This window comes from Podarcis vaucheri, assembly GCF_965113315.1.
Source record: "Podarcis vaucheri genome assembly, chromosome: 2".
Taxonomy (NCBI): Eukaryota; Metazoa; Chordata; class Lepidosauria; order Squamata; family Lacertidae; genus Podarcis; species Podarcis vaucheri.
The window spans coordinates 89,229,669-89,248,838 of NC_138760.1; the positions used below are offsets into that span (position 1 = coordinate 89,229,669).

A 19,170-nucleotide genomic window follows, 5' to 3' on the forward strand; every position below is an offset into this window, starting at 1 on the left:
AATCCAATAAATAAACCATTTGTGCCGAATCTGGGTGTTTATTTACAATCGGTGTCTGAACCTTCAGTTTTTTAGGCAAGTTTGAAATTGTTAAAATGTTCTTGCTGTAATTTGTACTGAAACTGTCATTGCAAGCTCTGGCTCGTTGAATCTGCTGCTAAACATCTAAAAACTAACTTCCAGGGCCAATAAACCATTCCACCTTAGTTTATGGGTATAATTTTGCCTTAATCCTTTTTCTCCCGGTTGGCATGTTCCATTACAGCATCTTTCTTGTACAGCACTAGGTGAACAAAATGTATGGCCATACAAATGGTCTCAGAGCTGAGGTGGAGGAGTGGACCAGTCATTTTACAGCTGTCAGGATATCTCCTACATTCCCTTAGGCCTCCTGACATAAGACAGGGGAGGTTAATTTGGGGGGTGTTGGAGGGGTCAAGGGCCACATTAGCTCATGATTAAGGGCCACATGTTAAAGTAGGCGTGACCTTTTTTAAAAAAAGAAAAGGACATTTGGGGGGAAATTGGGTGAGGGTATAGTACAAACCTTTTGGCACTACAGCAGGAGATTATTGAAGCAGTCAAAATTAATTTTATTTAATGACAAGTTGGCGGGTGCTGGGTTCAGCCCATGGACCATGGGTAACTTCCCTTCTTTCTGTGGGGTACCCCTCAACAAAATATTCAGCCAGCTGTTATGATCCTGCTGGCCTTCCAGCTGAATCTGTAGGTCTCTCACTGCCTCAGATAATGTATTTAACCAGGACTGAGTTTTTAAAATGAGACCTGAGGCCTCCTTAACCATCCCTGATGTGAGAGAAAGAGTTTGCATGCAAATGCTTTCATAAACGGTTTCAAGACATTAACCCAGTCCTCTTCATCAATCATTGAATTTGTTGAACCAATTCCTCTGCACCTGACAACTCAGTTTGGTCTTCTTTGCCATTTTTTCCTTCCTTTGCTCAATGTGATTGCACCATTATTGCCTCATCAGTTTTATCTGCAGTGTCAAAAGAGACCTCTTCCCTGCATGGGTGGGAAGCCAACTTACTTTTTTTCTTCTTGCCATGTTTGAACCTTTTGTTGCATCCTCTCACTTCAGTTCCAATTTAGGAGTAATGATTTTAGCTCTCCTCTGATCCAGGAAGTCTTGGGAACTGGAGCAAAATAGGATTGTGTGTCCATCTTGGCTGCCGCCAAGCCACACCCCCCCCAACTTACCCTAAAATCCAAGCCAGCGACTTCTGTTCGTAAATCTTGCCCATCTGTTTGACTTTGGAAATATAGGTTTCATACGTTTATAGCTGCTTCATTTTAGATGATCTAACAGAACTGAGTTGCCAGAAGGCAGCCAATTGCTAGTTGCCATTCTCAGAATGCTAACCGGTGTCCAATGACAGCAACTGGTAGCATTTTTCAGATAAGGAGATGCATGCCATTTTAAAGAAGTTGACTTAAACTACAGTCATACCTTGGGTTGAAGTTGCTTGAGGTTGAGCGTTTTCGAGTTGCGGCCCGCTGTGACCTGGAAGTAATTACTTCCGGGTTTCGCCGCTCGCGCATGCACAGTCAAAATGACGTCACGCGCGGAAGCGGCAAATCGTGACACACGCAGACGCGGGTTGTGTGCACTTCAGGATGCGAACGGGGCTCCGGAACCAATCCCATTCATATCCAGAGGTACCACTGTATTGCTATCTGTCTTCAGAACACAGTACAGAGGTAACATTTTATATTTGATTGCAGGAATGTAGCACACACAATACACCCTGTTCAGCTTTAACCAGCCATGGTTTGCATAATTTCCAATGCATACTAGCTTGAATTATGTGGCCTTATACTGCTCACCAGCCTAATGCAAGTAACATTGCTTGAATTCACCAGCTAGCAACTGTGCATAAATCTGAGTTAGGGATACAGAGGGGTTGCTACTGGGGACATGCTGACATAGAAATGCAGGCTTGCTTGCTTCCTTCTCTCAGTTTGCAGTGGAATCTTGCCTGGAGCCCTATTGGGGGCTTGCATTTTGATCATCTCCTAGTGGGTTGCTGAGTCATTGGGTCGCCAAGTACTTGCTCTTGCTGGTTCAAGAATTCAGCGCCCGGAGGAGACGAAACTTTAAACTGGCTGGCACACTGCTTCTGCTAAATGAGCCACCCAATTCAGCTCTTCCGTTCATTCAGGGACAGCTTTTATCTGAATGAATCTCAGATTGGGAAAAGAGCACGTTCAAACCCTTGCATAACTACTCTATCTTGCATACTTTTCTTCCCCTGCTTCTTGAAAAACATGAGGCCACCTGCTTTCTCCTGCACACCTTTTCTTTTCATGCCTCTTGTTTGGAACAGGGGACAAAAGAGGGGAAGAAATGCTCTATGGGACAGGAGGGGACTTTTTCACAAAAATTATAAATGGCTGCTTGAGTGACCTATTTGATCCCTCCTGCAGACAATGCGGGATTGTTCCTGCGATGAAATCTGTGAAGCTTTGAACCTAGGTAGTTTTCTACCATCAGGTGTTTTCTCCAAACAATGTCTTTCTAACAGTATATTAACACAAGCTAAACTGGTTCTTTGATCCAAACCTAGCAAGCCTCCCACTGTATTCTGAAAATTGTGCAGGTACATCAAGTGGTACCTTTTGACCGATCCATTCATTGTATCCCTTCAGCAGCTTAGTTTGCTGCTCCTTACACACTTGTGTGCTTATAGCACTGTGGGAAAGAACAGCCAATCTGTTGTCCTCCAGATGGTGCTGAACTTCCTGAGCCCGGATAATTGGCCAGTTGTCCACTTTAGATGGGGCCGTGCTCTCCTTGGAACAGCAGGTTCATAGTTTAGGCGTGCTCCTGGATCCATCTTTGTTGCTGGAGGTCCAAGTGACCTCTGCCTAGGAGTCCCTTCTACTAGCTTCAGCTGGTAAGACAGCTACTGTCGTTTCTGGACCTTGATAACCTTACCACTGTCATCCATGCGATGGTAACCTCCAGGCTGGATTACTGCAAAGCGCTCTATGTGGAGCTGCCCTTGAAGTTGGTTCAGAAGCTGCAACTGGTGCAAAATGTGGTGGCAAGATACCACTAATGTGTTATCCTGCTATTGAAAGAATGGCATTGGCTGACCTATCCCAGGATAGGTTCAGTGTGCTGGTTTGGGGTATAAACTCCTATAAAGCTTAAGGCTGGGATGCCTGAAAGATCATATCATCCCTTATATACCCAATTGATCACTACACTTTGCAGGTGAGGGTCCTCCCACAGACACCATTTTATCAGTAGGTCCATTCTGCACAAATTAGGAATTGGGCATTTAGTGTTGTGGCGTTTCCCCTTTCGAACTCCCCTTGAATATTAGACAGATGCTGAAGACCTTCCTCTCCCAGCAAGCCTTGTAAGTTGAGATCTGCATCTGCACTGGGATTGTTATAAGCAGTTTTTAGAGTTTATCCCTTGTTTGCCACCCTGGTCTCCTTCAGGAGGAAGGGTGGGCTATAAATTTAACAGCAAGTAAATAAAATAAATAAAAACCTCCTCTTTAGAACAGTCAAGAACACACAATCTGGAAAACAGGAGATCAGGGCAAGCATTCCTCCAACTGCTTGCTAGGGGAACTCCCAATCCCGGGTTTAGCTCATTGTTTCGACTTGTTTTCAGGGTGAATGGTTTTACAGGGGTTGTAATTGAAGTGCTTTCAGCTCCCAGGTCTACAATGGAAGTTGTAAGGTAGGATGTGCAGGGAGTCTTTCCCCTTTAGAACAAGCTGATCCTTTGATATGTGAGAAGTACCTGCTTGGAATTCTCATCTCTTGCCAAGTGACACTCCATAGCAGCCAATTGTCTGTAATTGCCTCACCTGAATTAAATTACCACCCCCTCCCCACTCGGGAATGGCTGTTGATGCTCATCATAGCTACAAAGCATTGCTTGTCCTCAAGGAACCCTTCCACCACAAAGAGCTGCCTGAGATTAAACAAGAAGGGCTGTCGCTCAGCACCCTTCCGGCTGCATTGGATCTTCTCCACCTACCTGTATTCTTAATTTGATTGGTACAGGGGAGAGCTGTCCCTGCCTCGGATAGCAGGGGGTAGAACGCAACACAAACCTGAAACACGTTAGCATGCGCACAGTGGCTCCATGTGTATTGGCAGTGCCTGGCGAAATAATTGCGCCCCCCAAGTTTGTGGGCATCGTGCGGGAGGCAACAGGCGGACTTTGCTGCCTGTGTAGTTACTTATATTTGTGACATTGTGGGGGGCTGGACAAGTCAGGGTTTCCCAACCTTGGGTCTCCAGCTGGTTTTGGACTACAATCCCCATCATCCCTGACCGCTGGTCCTGCTAGCTAGGGATCATGGGAGCTGTAGTCCAAAAGCAGCTGAAGACCCAAGGTTGGGAAACCCTGGTCTAGATGACCCTCGGACTCCCATCCAACTCTCTATGAACCAAGTGAAGGTCCTGTTCTTAAGCAGCACCTCAGCTATGGAATGTCCTCCCCCCAGAAATGTGACTGGTGCTGATGCCAATAAGCATCTATCTGGCAAGTATCAGAACCAAATCCCACACTGTCTTTGCTTGTTGTTCCCTTTGGCCACACCCACATTTAAAGCCACACCACCTTAACTTTCCCTAAAGAATCTCAGGAACTGTAAAGGGTTCTGGGAACAGTGCCTTGGTGAGTGGCAAAGATCTGTTTTGTTTGTAAGTATCAGTAAATATGGGAAAGAATATAGGAAACAGTGCCTATGAACCCCATTTCAGCAAGGATTCAGGACTCCACTGCTTTAAATGTGTGGCATGGATGGGACTGTTACAAGTGGAAGATGATTTTGTAGCATCCGGTGTACACTAATATTCAGGATGAATCAAAAGCTTGAGGCCTTTTGCGATGTATCTCTAGATCAATACCAATCTCTCTAGTGCTCTCTTTCTCTTCCAACCTTTCCCCCTTTTGTTGGTACTAAAGCACTTACTACCACTAGCATTCTCCTGCTGCTCTGATCCGCAACATTAACAAATGGCAGAAGAGGGAGCATCTGGGCTTCTTAATATCAAAATATTTCTCTGTCCTGGCAGGCAGGGTCATTGCTTCCTTTGTGTATGTAGAGTCCAGATGTGCAGGGTTTGGCAGCGACATTTATTGGATGCAAACATTTCCCAGCATGACCTCGTGCGCAGTTGTGTCAGTGACCTCACAGTTAACGGCTGTGAGATCTGATCTAACCACCGTACATTTGTAGCTTATGCTCCCAGACCTTTTCCTTGCTATGACCAGCACTTGGGCATTAATGGGAAAAGATCCTAAAACAGATCTTGGGGGGGGGGGGGGAGAGAAACAGAACGAGAAAGGTGTTAATGAATACTTGGCAATAACAGGTGCCAGACTTTTTCAGCAGGCCTGGAAAACCCCAAGCAGTGCCCACCCCCTGGCTGTGCAGCCAGATGTGCTGCCCTTGAAACAGCTGAGCTGGGTGGCACAGTTGCCTAATTGGGAGGAGATATGAGGTCATCTCGGATGGGGCTTTATATGGGAGGGGTTCCCATAGTGACAGACAGAGGTTCACCTTAGTAAGGGGTAAGGTGGGTAAAGTTCTCATTTTTCCATCTTCTCTGGAGCAGGCATTCATCCAAAACACTGCAAAAATCAACAGAACCAGCCTTCAAGGGAACACCCAGAGCAAGCTGCATCATGCCAGCTGCACAAAGAAATGCTCCCTGGTCCCAGCACAAGCGTATCGGTGCTGGGCTCCAGGGGCTGTGCACAGATTGTCTCCCCCCCCCCCCCCCCGTTTGCAAGCCTGATCCCTTGTAGAATAAACTGGGCTGGATTTGCAGGGAAGGCTCGGATGCTGTTGGGCAGAGAGCTCTTCCATTAGAGGGGTGAAGTCAACAGGCTGCTTGCTGATGTGAAAAATGGTGACAGCAGCAGCGCTGCAAGTCTCACTGATGTGCACTGGGAAATGGCAGACTCCCGTGACCTGCAAAGAAAACAATCAGTGAAAAAATGGAGCCAGCGAAGGAGCAGTAATTTTGGCTGGGTGCTGTCACCGTGCTGCAAAGGAGCATGTGCCAGTGATGTGCGAAAGGGCAGGATGCAGGAAATCTCTAGCAGAGAGAGAGTTCTTCTGCATGTTATAATACTGTTACAAAGGTTGCATGCCACTCCTGATCTCTGCCAAGCAGTAGCAAGATTCCAGGGGGTTCTAGGATTGTATTTCCATTAGCAAAATTGAGGGACAGTGGAGCCTAGTTTCTTTAAGAAATATGGTTACTTGTACACATATTTACACCTGGAGTTTTCAATGGAGGGGGTGTAGAATATTATGTTCCAAGAATGTTTCTCCTTGCCACTCTCATAGCTTCAGCAAGCTTGGTGCTAGAGCAGCAGTCAGTCATAGCTCCTGATCTCTCGGTGCAGCCTCCTCCAGCCAGCCCTATGATGGCCTTCCCCAACTCCTCCTCCTTGTTCAAGAAACAGAGGGGAGAGGAAGCTGGGGTCTCTCCCACAGCAGCCCACAAGCTTACCCCCTAAAGGAAGCTGATGTTGCTATTCCTCATGTACCTCCAAAAACAGCCTTCTCAAATGTATGCATGTATCATTAATTTTATATTTCACCTTCCCTGCAAGGAGATAACACTCCCCCTCTCCACTTTATCCAACGACCCTGTGATGCAGGGTAGGTTGAGAAAAAGTGACTGATCCCAAGCCATGCAGTGAGTTTCATGATTGGTAAGCCTCTCTAAACTAAATAGCACCAAAAGCTGCAACCTTTCCTTATAGGGGAGTTTGAGAACTCTCAAGGGGATGCCATCCAATTCCAGCAATTTGTCCATTTCTATTTTGCCTATTAGGCTGAGTGCCTCTATTCCTCCAACTCCCATCCTGCAAAAGTCCGTTCAGGCAGTGGGATCCACCCGGTGAAGAAAGATGCAAAGAATCCATTCTGCTGGTGTTAGGGCAGGGATGACTGTTAAATGGAATGCTCTCCCTCACCAGATGTGATCTTTACTGTGTTTATAGAGCACAAACCCAGATGGAGCATCTATAAAAGAGGATCGTGAGTGCAGGGAGAGGAGGAGGAAGAGGAAGAGAGGACCAGGTTTAGGGCCTAGTGATTTTTGGAGCCTTCCTGAAATCTGCTTTCCCACAGCAGGGCTGAGGACACAGAGGGCATGGGTGCTGGCTCCCGAAAAGCTATAAATATGCCTCTTAGCAGCTAGCCTCCAGTGAAAACATGGGGCTATGCCAGGGCTTGGTTGTGGCATCTGAAAAGCAGGCTGGTGTCATGGCACCAGGCATGAATAGCCAGGGGTTGTTTTGCTCAAATAAGGCAATCAACTCACACGGAGCAGGACCCAGGGAAAAGCTCCAGATTCCCAGGCTCCTAACCAGTAAGTCATGATGGCTATGTTCTTCCTCCAGTGACAGAGGCAGCATATATTATTAATATGTCATATAATGCCAAGATGGCATCTTGCAGATTCAGCCCAGGCACTGTGAGAACAGGGGGCTGAACCCGAAGGACCTTTGGCCTGATTCAGCTCCTCTTATGCAATTAAGTACATTGAAAAGGTCCATCTTCATCTCTCTCCCCACTTCCACTTTGAATGCATCCCATTGTCTTCCTCCCAGAGTGTTCTTTTCTTCTTTCTCCCACCTCGTCAAGTCCTCATTGCTTCACCCATTCTGTCTACTCTCTTTCCTCATCACTCTCGCAGCATATTGTGCATCTTCACCCATTCTGGAAGTGAAGCATGGAGCTGCAGATAAATCAATGCTCACTTGACCAGTTCAAACGCCTGCCAGTAGGCGGCACATCAGTGTGATTGAAGGTGCACTTCCCTGGTTAAAACGTCTCTGACTTTCGAGAGGACCCACATGCATCCCTACAGTGGGTGTTCTTTTGGAGGGTGGGCGGAAGAACATGGTTTCCAAAGTCTGGGAACACACAAAAATAAAAATATAACGCTAACATTGTTGCACAAACCAACAGCTGTTGCTTCAAACCTGGAAGGGCTGTGGCTGAGTGCATGGTTTGCACACCAAAGGAGAGACCTCCATCTGAAACCTTGGAGAGCTGCTGCCAGTTGGTGTCTTCAGTCCTGAGCTAGATAGACCTATGAGCTGACTTGGTGTAAGGCAGGTTCCTCTGTTTCCCTGGGTAAAAGGTGATCTTAGAACTTTTAATGTTATGCTATAGGGAAACTTTGGTAGACTGAGAAACTCCTAACCTGCCCCAGCCTGTACATCATGGCATGTAGCCTGCCTGTGTCTCCTTGCCACCAACTTCTATCCCATAATCCTATGGCAACAGAGATAGGAAGTATCACTCCTGATCCAATCCATCCATAAAATAACCCCATGTTACTGCACAAAACAGGAGTGTAGGCACACAGACCTGGTGAATTCTCTTGTCTTTACAGTGGATTCCAAACCAGTCATGGGATTTCGACTCTGCCCAGGAAAAATGTGTGACTGGCTGCCCCGACCCACTTGCTTCTCAGATTGCCTGTTGTGAACCTGGGAAAGGTCTGCTGGAGACTCCAGAGCAGAGAAAAGGAACTTATGACCTTCCAGATGTTGCAGGACTACAGCTCCCCTCATCCCTGACCATTCACCATGAAGCCCGGGGCTGATGGGAGTTGGAGTCCAGCAACACCTGGAGGACCACAGCAGGCTCTCCACCCCTGCTCCAGGGATGGATGGATGCTCTGCTAGAGAAGCAGGATACGGGGGAAGGCAGAGCATGAAGCAGGCCATCCACAAGTGTGTATGTGAGAGAGTGTCTCCACTCTGGGCAGTCCTATTCTGTTTGATTTTAGCTGCGGCTGGGTTTTTAGCATAACCATATGGCTAAGTGTTCCTGGAGGCAGTGGGAGGACGATTTGGCTTGCGCAGCATAAATATGAGCTGACCTGCTGTTCGTAACTTTTCAAAGGCAGAGAAGTCTGAAGCTGTCGGCAGCCAGATGCAGGGTCCCTCCCCCCTCCTCTCTGTTCAAAGAGATCCCTGCAGAACTTTTGCCAAGGTCTCCTTAACCCACCAACCCCCTCAGCTAGATTCGTGTGCTGCAAAGGGAGAAACCCCCTTTCTTGGCTCACACAGCCTAGCTGCTTTCTCCATTAAATGCACTTATGATACTCATTTTTTTTGTATATACAGCTGGCCAAGTGCAACATCCAGTTTGGCCTGCTTTAGCTACCGGTCTGCCTGAGAACAGGGTCTTCTTTGGCGCCAGGGAGAGAGAGAGAGAGAACTCTGGCTTGTGGGCATCTTTGAGGTTGAAAAGGAGAATGGAGCAATAGCTTGATGGGGGATGTCACACTGATGGTCAGAAAGCAAACGTGCACAAGTTCAACTGGTTGGTAAGCCTGCCTCTTGTTTGTTTCCTTCCCCTGCAGCACTTGGCACAATCCTCTTTGCTGCGGCCATCTGGATTTGCTTTACAAGATGTATGACTTGCTCCGGCACAATGCATGAGGCTCGCTTGTCCTCTCTGCTTGCTGATGGTGATAATGCAGGCTAATCCATCCGGGGTGTTGATTGAAGAAGGTTTTTTGTCCATGGGATGCCTGGGAATAGATTGACCATTGGATCCCATCTAGCAATAATGGGTGGCATTCAACACCACACTAAGCTGAAGTTCCTCAGCAGACTACAAGCGATGCTAGTGAAATGGGTTGTGGAAGATAAGGAGCTGGAAGTCAGCATGGCTCTCGTGACTGGTTGCTGTAGCTCCGATACTTCCTGCTGCACAACAAGCTTCCTCTAACGCAACTGTTCCACTGGGTTTTCATATTATTCTCAGCCTTCTGATAAGGCAACAGCCCTTGCGTTTGGTGGTCAGAGAGGGTTGAATCTGGGCCACGGTAATGGGTATGACTTACTAGCAAAACATGATGGAGTTCCATCACCCACATTCAGTCACTACAATGGGAGTTGGGGAAATAATGCCAGCTCCCAGGGCCTGCACGGGACATTTTGCTGCCAGAGGTGAAGCTGGAACAACTGGCTGCTGAACCTTACTTCAACACTGGTGATGAGACAGTGGCCACATGCACACCATATATTTAAAGTGCATGGCCTTCCCAAAGAACCCGGGGAATGGTAGTTTGTTAAGGGAGCTGGGAATTGTAACTCTGGGAGGCGTACACTACTATTTGCAGAGTTCTTTGGGGGAGGCAGTGTGGATGTGAGCAGTTCCTCTTTGGCAACCACTCGTAGCCGAGTGTCTTCTGTGAATACGGTCTTAATAGTGAGTCTGTAGGTGACTGTGGAGGCCAATTCTGGATCCGCACATCCTTCCACAGTGGGGACATAGGTTTCTGGGTGGGAATTGATCACAGTGTGGATTTGCCAAATGTGCCTTCCTCTTAGCTTGTTTCTCCCTTTTGTCCTGAGTTTGTGCTTCTTTGAAGTCCATGACACCTTTGGTAAAGGCTGTTTTCCAACTCACAAGCCAGTGTTTCTCCGTTATCGGTGTTTATACTACATTTTTAAAGATGTGCCTTAAAAGTGTCTTTAAACCTCTTTTGTTGTCCACCGGCATTACACTTCCCATTCTTAAGCTGGGAATAGAGTTGTATCCATCACTGCACTTGAGGGCAGCAGGTTGACCGAATGGTACACACAATTTAGTCCTCTGGACACCTGGCCACTGCTATCTGCTCTCCAGCTTCTGTCCCCTGAGGCAGCCGTCTCCCTCTTGTCTAATGGAAGAGCCGGCTCTCATCAGTCTTGCATATCTTTAATTCTTTCACTGTGGTTTGTGAACCAGCTGTTTTCCTTTCCTTTCCACATGCTTATGTCTTGACCTTTGCAAAAGGTGCTGAATTGGAAAGCCGTTGATTACACTGAAGATGCAGCACTCCTTGAGCACATGCCTTGCAAAAGTTTCAACATGCAGGTAAGCTCTTTGTTCCAGACAAAGTTTCCTAGAGCAAGGAAGCTGAGTGATGGATCGCAAAGAATGAGCTACTACAAAGATGTGGACTTGGCTCTCAGGACTTTGCTATGTCAGCTCTGTGGGCCAGCTGCTGGATGAGACCAGGGTGCTGTGACTCAGAACCGAGGAGGCTGTTGAGTCATGCATTGCGGATGCTCAACCACAGCCCACCCAAACCTGAGTGAACCCTTCAGGGATTCAGTCTGGGAAAAGATCAAAGAAGCCGGATGCAGTCAATTTCAGAGAGATTCAGAGATAATATCTTTTTCTGTACCTCTGACCAGCTTTATTGCTAGCCCCACTCTCTGCTGCTTTTCCTGTGGAAAGGTGGCAGTACGGAGAGGGTAGATGGACACTGGCTGATGCCCCACATGGGAATCCTTCTGAAATGAGAGAGTCAGGCCGGGGTGGGATGGGGATTCAGAGCAAGGGAGCAAATTTTGTGCAGTATACTCTCCCAGCCTCATCAGCCACTCCCAAGCCATTTATTTTAGATTAGAAGGCTGTGTCGTCAACATGCATCTTCCTCTTCAAAGCATTTCAGGACAACGCCGCAGATCCCATTCCATCCTGTACTGGCCACTCAGGGCCGCTTCCCAAAGCACATTTTGTCCTTGGAATCTGTTTCTGAGAACACAAAACACACATATAATGTCAATTGCAAAAGGCACCCCCATGTCAGCCCTTCCTTCCAAATATGTTACATTTTCAAACAATTTTTAAAAGGAATATGCCATAGATATTTGATCCAATATTTTATTAACCCATTGACTGCCTCTCAAGTAGTTTACTTTAGGAGGCCTTGCATCACATCCCGGGCTGCCAAAATCCAAGAGGCAGCCATAACTTAGGACAGGAGAGTTGGGATGTTGTGCACTGCCTATGCTGCAAGGTACCATCAGGGAAGGAGTCGGGGGTCCCACTCAGCACAGGGAATAGGGCTGGTTCACCACATGTTGAATGAAGTGGAGTGACACACACTATCCTCTAAGATCATTCAGTCCAGAGCCTAGTTGCCTATCTGCACCACTTGCGCCTGGCCTTGGAGGCAGAGTCCTGGCTCCTTTGGCTGCCTATGACACAGCTCTGTGGAGCATGCCCGCCTTGAGAAACAGGGTTTGTCTGCAGTCCTTCTAATTCAAAGTGTGCCAACATGCCCTCAAGGGGCTGGCAATTAAGCTGCCTTTCTGAAGAGGCATGAAGCTTCCTTGTTACGGTCTGATAAATGCTGCATTAGTCATATTTCGATCTGGGCCAAGTGGGATCTGCTGCGGTTGAGGAGCCCAGCTGCTCCTGCCCTCCAGCCACTGAGCTGCAGAGTTGCCTGCCTGCCTGCCTGCCTGCCTGCCTGCCTGCCTGCCTCCCTCCTACAGCAGATCTGACCCCACCTGGTGAGGCTGAGCCGCCCCTGTCTGGTACATCACGTAGCCCTCCCAGGGCACAATGTTAGTCAGAGGTGGTGTGCATTGTGGTTTCTCCACTTTTCCAGACTGCCGTGAGCACGGGTAGTCAAAGCAGCTCGTTCTCCCCCCTCTTTTGTCAAAGACTCTTTGGCAGAGGATCAGTCCCCAGAGTCCATTTCCGAGCAGAGGCAGCTTTAGGGGGAGTGCAGCCAGTGTCAGAATCAAACGCAGGGAGCCCCGCAACTGCAATTTAGAATGGGGTGTGAGAGATGGGGGCACCAAATTTTGGCATCGCTCAGGGCGCTGCTGGAATCTGAGAAGCCAAGGTCCGCCATGGTTCAGAGGATCCATTCAGAGGGCTGAGAAGGTGGTTGAGAGGACCCTTGAACATCCTGAAGCCATTGTGGGGTTACTTCAGTGTTCACCTGGCTCAAAATACAATCCACATTTCCTATGTGGATTTGCTGTACATGCAGGTTCACATGTATGCCGAGTAGGCAATGAAGCACCATGGGCTAAATCAGAAGCAGCCAATGTAGTGCCTTCCAGTTGTCGTTGAACTCCAGCTCCCATCAGCCCCAGCCAGCATGATCAGGGATGATAGGAGTTGGAGTCCATCAGCCTCTGGAGCATAGCAGGTTGGCTATCCCCAGGCTAAATTCTGAACAAATACACACTCAGCCCACCTTCTTAGGACATTAGTTTGGTTGTGTGAATTGGCCCTTGATCCTTCAAACTCAAGAGTCCAGACACCCCTTTGGCCCCCGGGATTTGCCAGTCAGGTCAACTGCATTGTTGGCATAGATTTAGTGATGGAACATCTTCTCCTGATGTACCTCTGTAATGGCACACAAATATATAATTCATTGTGTGAGCCTAGGCTGTCTCAGGGACAGAATGACATCACAAACCCTGAGTAGTCAAAGCATTTTCACTCTTAAGATGGTGAGTCCAGTGGCTGAGGGCTGGTGCCTAAAAAGGGAGCTGCTGGCCTGCTAGGTAGGTCTTCTGTGTGCTGCCACAGGAGGCATCTTGAGACCCAGCATAATCACTGTTGCACCTGCCTATGACCAGCGCAGAACCATAGGTCCACATACATACAACCTTGTTTGCCTGCCTCCTGCTCCCTTGTGCTACTCTTGGCATTTTTAGCCTGGTCAGAAACAGACAAAGGCACTGCTTGTTATGCTGCGAGTGTCCAGGCAACCTGGCCTTGGTGATGTCTAACTGGATCCTTTTCTTTCTAACTGTGCCTCTCCTTTCTCCTTCGGCTTTGCTGCTGCAAACGCCTCCCACCCTCACCCCAAAGAGCAGCTGGAAACAGAACAGCACGCCTTGGCCTGTTCCTTCTTCGAGGTAGCAGTAGAGGAGGGGAGCAGGGCAAAGGAGGAGAGGCAGGGAGGGGTGTGTGTGTGTGTGTGTGTGTGTGTGGCAGGAGACAGCTCTCTGGCTCTCTTTGTTAATATACATTGGATTCCTTGGGGATGAGGCTGGCTCTGCTCGGCCATGTGGGTGGTCGCTCACTTTGCATCTTCCTCTCAGCAGGAAGACGGGGAAAGCCTGGTCCAGATGTAGGAGAGCTCTAAATGGCAACCTGCTCTGGCCAGTCCCCAGCAATTGCCTCCCTCCCTCCCTCCCTCCCACTTTCAGTCCCTTGTGGAATCTCAACCTCCCGCTTCTTTTCAGGAGGCTTCAGCAGGCAGGATGGGAGGTGAACCCCTGTTGAGCAAGGGTGACATCATGCAGCCTCCGCCAGGAGGGAGATCAGAAGAGGAATTTAAAAGGACTGGCATGCTTCAGCACAGAGAGATTTCACGTAGGGCGTGCCCATGCATCGTACCCAAGAAACCCCCCCAAGTTGGGGTGGGTGATTGTTAGTGTCGGGTTCTATCAGTTTCTCATGTTCCCACTCTTACTTCTCCTCATTTCCACTTTTTTTCTTTTAAAGAAACTCCTCAGCATTTTAGTGCAATTTTCTTGCAATTTGCACCTTTTTATCTGCAGTTTTACCTAATATATGTATTATTATTATTTTGCAAAGCAGTCTCCCCTGATATAATGCATTTTATATTCTATTTTCACCGATCTATGCATTTTTTGTACACATGACATGGCTGGAAGACTACACTGCAAAATTCTGAGAAGTACAGTTTTGAAGAATAACATTGTTCCAGTTTGTGTATTTCTTCCAGAAAGTACTTAGGTTGGTTCACTTTTACGTGTGAACTGAATCAAAATTCTCCCTTAGGAGGGGTGTCTGCTTTTTGGGGAATTGTAAGTTGTGCAGTTGCTGTGCAGTGATGGCCTATATGAAGGAAGTAGTAGCATTGTGACAGAAGGCTTGCACCTCATCAGGTTTTTTGTTTCGTTTTAGCATCGGTATGTGCTCAGGACATTTTGCTGCCTGAGGCAGAGATGGTACCCCCTCATTTCTGGCTGGCCTGGCCTCTGATTTCAACCACACCTTTCATTTTATTCTGTTGGCAACATTTGTCACAGAGCATCTGTCATATGGTGTTAGAGTGGAACTATCAAAGAAACTGATGCACATCATCGCTCCTGTGCAAAAATATGAGTATGGACCAATAAATGCAGCAAAATGGTGTACACACCAGTCTCACAAATGCTGCTCCAATTCTTATTCTGGTTTCAAGTTACTGTTGTGCTCTTGATCATAAAGTCAAAGGAAGATTTTTAACAAAGGCATGGGTGAGTCCATGCTAGGCTTTTCTTCTGGTAGAGTTCCAGGTTCCTATTCCATATAATTCAGTGGAGGAGCAGCTACTTTGCCTGCAGTAGGGTCCAGGTTCGCTCCCTGGCACCCCCAAGATAGGGCTGAGAATCTCCCCTCTCTGAAACCCTGAAGGGCCACTGTCATTCAATGTAGACAAGACTGAGCTAGATGAACTAATGCTCAATTTAAGGAGGCTTCCGGTTTTCCTATATACGCATCTCCTCTCAACATCCCAGATGATGCAGCTCCAAAAACACTGTAATGATTCCATAATTTTGCCCAGTGGAATTGATTGGCTGTAGGTTTGAGACAGACAAAAAAAAATGCTTCTTCACCTAATGCCTGATTACCTTCTGGGAATTCCTGGTGTCATAAGAGCCACTAGATTAAATGGCATTAAAATAAGGTCAAACAAAGGCATGAAGTACACCTGTCCTGTATGAGAGCTAAGTGCCACCTCCATGAATTCCAGATACTGGAGAACAGGGCAAAGCTGCTGCCTTTGAAAACATAAGAAAATCCTTAATGGATGAGGCCAAAGTTCTCACAGTGACCAATCGGATACCTATGGAAAGCCTGCAAGCAGGACTTGGGCACAAGAGCACTCTCCCCTTCTGTGAATGCATCTCAGATGCATCTGGTTAGCCAAAGCTGGAAAAAGCATGCTGGGCAGCTAAGCAGACCCAATTCAGCAGGGCACCTCTTATATTCTTATTGCACATGATGCCAGAATCCAATACTGCCCAGTGCAGTGTGTGAAGGAGACTGCCATCACAGCTGACATCTCTTTGGAACGAGGCTCTGCCTCAACAATCACAGTGTCTATTTGTGATGTATCCTTCCAAACCCATGCCAAGTGCTGGCTTGTCTCCTTCATATACTGGCTGGCAGAGGTTCTGAAGGATTTGTACAATGGCAGAGAACAGCCCAAACATTCATAGCCTGGGGCCCAACCTGAAGCTTTTGCAAAGCTCTGGGGTATAAATTTGCTAGTGATTTTGGCAAACAGTGCTATAGCATCAATTTTTTCTTTTCGTATCAAAGAGGTCTGTCTTACCATTTTTATTTTCTACCTAGGTTAACCAGGTGAAATGCCAAAAGAATTTATGCATACACTGTGCTTTTTCAGTTAGTCGTGATATCTATCTTGTGTCAGAAGCTGAGCAGCGGGAATCATTCCATTTGTAATTTAAGCGTTAATCATGTTGGTGTTAAAGTCAGCTAACAAAGAGAGGGAAGGACTGCGTAACAATGAAGCTTATTAGCATGATATTCACTGAGGCAGCACATATCCTGATTGGCTATCTAGTTCTGATGGAGTTTTTATCTCTGAATGTTTGGTTAAATGTCTTTCTGCTATGTACAAGGCCTGAACTAAGAAAGACAAAATCTCTCTTTTTATTTCTCCTCAAATTATAGACTAGGTTTTATCCACCACCCCTTCAGATTCCTTACTAAAGTGACATTGGACTTTATTTAAGGGGCTTTCCTAACAAATGTAACATCCAGGATCAGAGGCAGAACACCTCTGAATACCAGCAAATGGAGAGGGTCATTTCCCTCGTCTCCTTCTTGTTAGCTTCTCAGGAGCATCTAGTCACCCAATGTGAGAAGCAAGTTGTTGGAGAAGCAAGGGTATGTTGTGCAGTGGTGATACGTGGATGTCATGACCCAGGACACACACCTAGGTTCATACCCTCTGTCACAGAATATGTGACCTCAGCCTGCTAAGTGCTGAGTCTGCATAAACATGTTATCACAGCCACAAGCACAAGGTATCTGTGCCATTGCCCTGTATTGGTAATGTGTTGGAAATATAATCTCTCTCCTGCCTGTTTATTTTGCAAGGAATTCACTGCTGCCTTGAAGCTCTAACTGTTTGCTACTTCTCCCTGCACCCCTTACCTGTGAATAAGAAGGTGCATTTTTGTATTTTGCGGGCATAGCACCCATTGTGGGCCTCTCTTATCAGCTTCCAAAGCAGAGAAGAGCAAGCTAACCTTGAGCAGAAGAAATACTGGGAGATCTTCAAAGAAGAGAAACAGTAAATTCTCCTGACCCAGACAAGTCTTCATGCAGCAGATAGTAGAAAAGCAACATTTTGTATGAACTTTGCTTAAAGATACCTGTTGTCATGGTAATTATGGGCAGGCTGTTCTGACCAATGAAATTTGTTTTAGGGGTCCACAAGCTATCCAGGCATTCTGTTATCCAATCATATTACTGAAAAGGATCATGCACAAGGTGATCACGCATATAAATGTTATGAAAGTGTCTTGAATTTTGTATTTGGGGTCCAAAATTTGGAGAATTCCTCTGGACCATTTTTTCTTGCTGCAGCCTGCAATAAATATGATCTCTTTCTATGACGCTGCTGTCTTTATTTGGCTAAAGAGGACTGGCGTGTTTCCAGACTCCCTTTATTGGGTAACAGCAGCACACTCACAAACCTTAACACTTTGCTGCCATTTGCCACCACAAGCACCTGCTGTTTCAGGCAGCTGCCTCAATTTGTCTAATGGTAGGGCTGGCCCTATCCAGAGTGGATTGCTGCAGTCTACATCAGGCTAGGCTTTTATGGCCCAAACAGACTGTGATATGTTTACCTCTTTGGAGCATAAGAGACCTCAAAGCTAGTATCAGAAACCACAGCAAAACATCTCCTGAGCCATTCTAGATTGATCTGAACCCTTTGGAGAGCCAAGCGGGCAGTAAAATACCTGCCTCCTTGATGTGCTGGGTGGTTTCCCATTCATGGTAAGCCTGCACAGCTCTAGCTCATAGCTGTCCTAGATGAAGCTATGCTTGCCTTCCTTTCCATGTATTTCCAGAAAGGGCCTGAAACTCGCTGGAAAGCAGCAGAAGCTGTAACTTCAGCCAAGATCTCTACACCATGTCAGGCCTCTGCCCAACTGGAATTGTGATGTTCAGCACCCGTTCTGCGCTATTTGACAGAAGCGATGGTGAAACCAATCTGTGGTTATAAATCCTTGTTTTTGTTCTCCATGTGAAGAGCCAGCTCTGGTTTGTGGCTCCACTACACCTCGGGGGGCAAAACCACCATCTCAGAAAACAGACCTGTGGCTTATTGCCATTTCTTTGTTGTTCCCCTAAAAGAGGGCCACTGTGGCACCCCACATTCTTGGCCGAACCAGGCTCAAAGGCATGTCTGAAAAGTTAGGTGGTTTTTAATGCTTCATGATTTCTGTCCCTCAGCTAAAATCTTTCTTAACTCTACAAAGCAGTCTCAGATACAGTTACATCTGTTGTGGAGGAGTGGAGAAGGAGGATCCAGGCAGTGACGATCGGAAGATTTTTTTTTAGGTGTCAAGGGGTTGAGTGGGCCTGGAATTGTTGTAGGCCTGTTTTTTCACTGTGTCTGGGATAGTGGTTTGGCCTCAGGCACAAGAGCCTATGGGGAGGGAAAACACTGTGTCATGGAAACATCTAACCTACTGCAGAGTTTAGAAGCACAAACTTCATCCTAGCTGCTCTGAGGCCTTCGTAGGAACATAGGAAGCGGCCTCATCCTGGTCCATCTAGCCCAATATTGTCTACACTGACTGGCATCAGCTCTCCAGGCTTTCTAACAAAGAAGCAGCTGGGGGGGGTGAATCTGGGACCTTCTACATGACAAGCAAGTGCACTGTCACTGAGTTATGATGCTTCCCTCTTCGAAACTACCAGGAAAGGGCCACCTCACAATTTCTGAAATGGACTCCTTTCATTCCCTACAGCAGAGCTTTCCAAACAACCATACAAAGACCTTGTAATTTGCCTCTGCACTATCATTGCAAAGCTGGTATTCGCAAGTATGACACTTTGCACTGGCTGAAGAATTGACACATAATAATAGAGTTTTAAGGGGTTTAGCAGATCCTGCTGCATTTTACTCTATCTCTTGTAAATGCAGGCTTGCAGAGTATTTGGCTTCCTACAAGAATCATTTTCGAAAGACACCTTGATTATAGAATCATAGATTTGGAAGGGATCCAAGGGTCATCTAGTCCAACCCCCGCCAATGCAGGAATCTCAGCAGAAAGGCACCTTGATATAAACCCTTTTCTTTCTATGATAGTAGCAATATGTCATT

The 19,170-nt window shown here is 47.0% G+C and overlaps 1 long non-coding RNA gene across 1 annotated transcript; it reads right to left on the reverse strand.

Annotated features, from left to right (window-relative positions):
- Positions 1-4,430: 4,430 nt before the first annotated feature.
- Positions 4,431-17,527, reverse strand: LOC309525459. Its single transcript, XR_014216307.1, has 3 exons — positions 13,030-17,527; positions 7,653-7,933; positions 4,431-5,306 (listed from the first exon to the last, which is right to left on the reverse strand). It is a non-coding gene; the product is annotated as an uncharacterized lncRNA (long non-coding RNA).
- Positions 17,528-19,170: the final 1,643 nt, after the last annotated feature.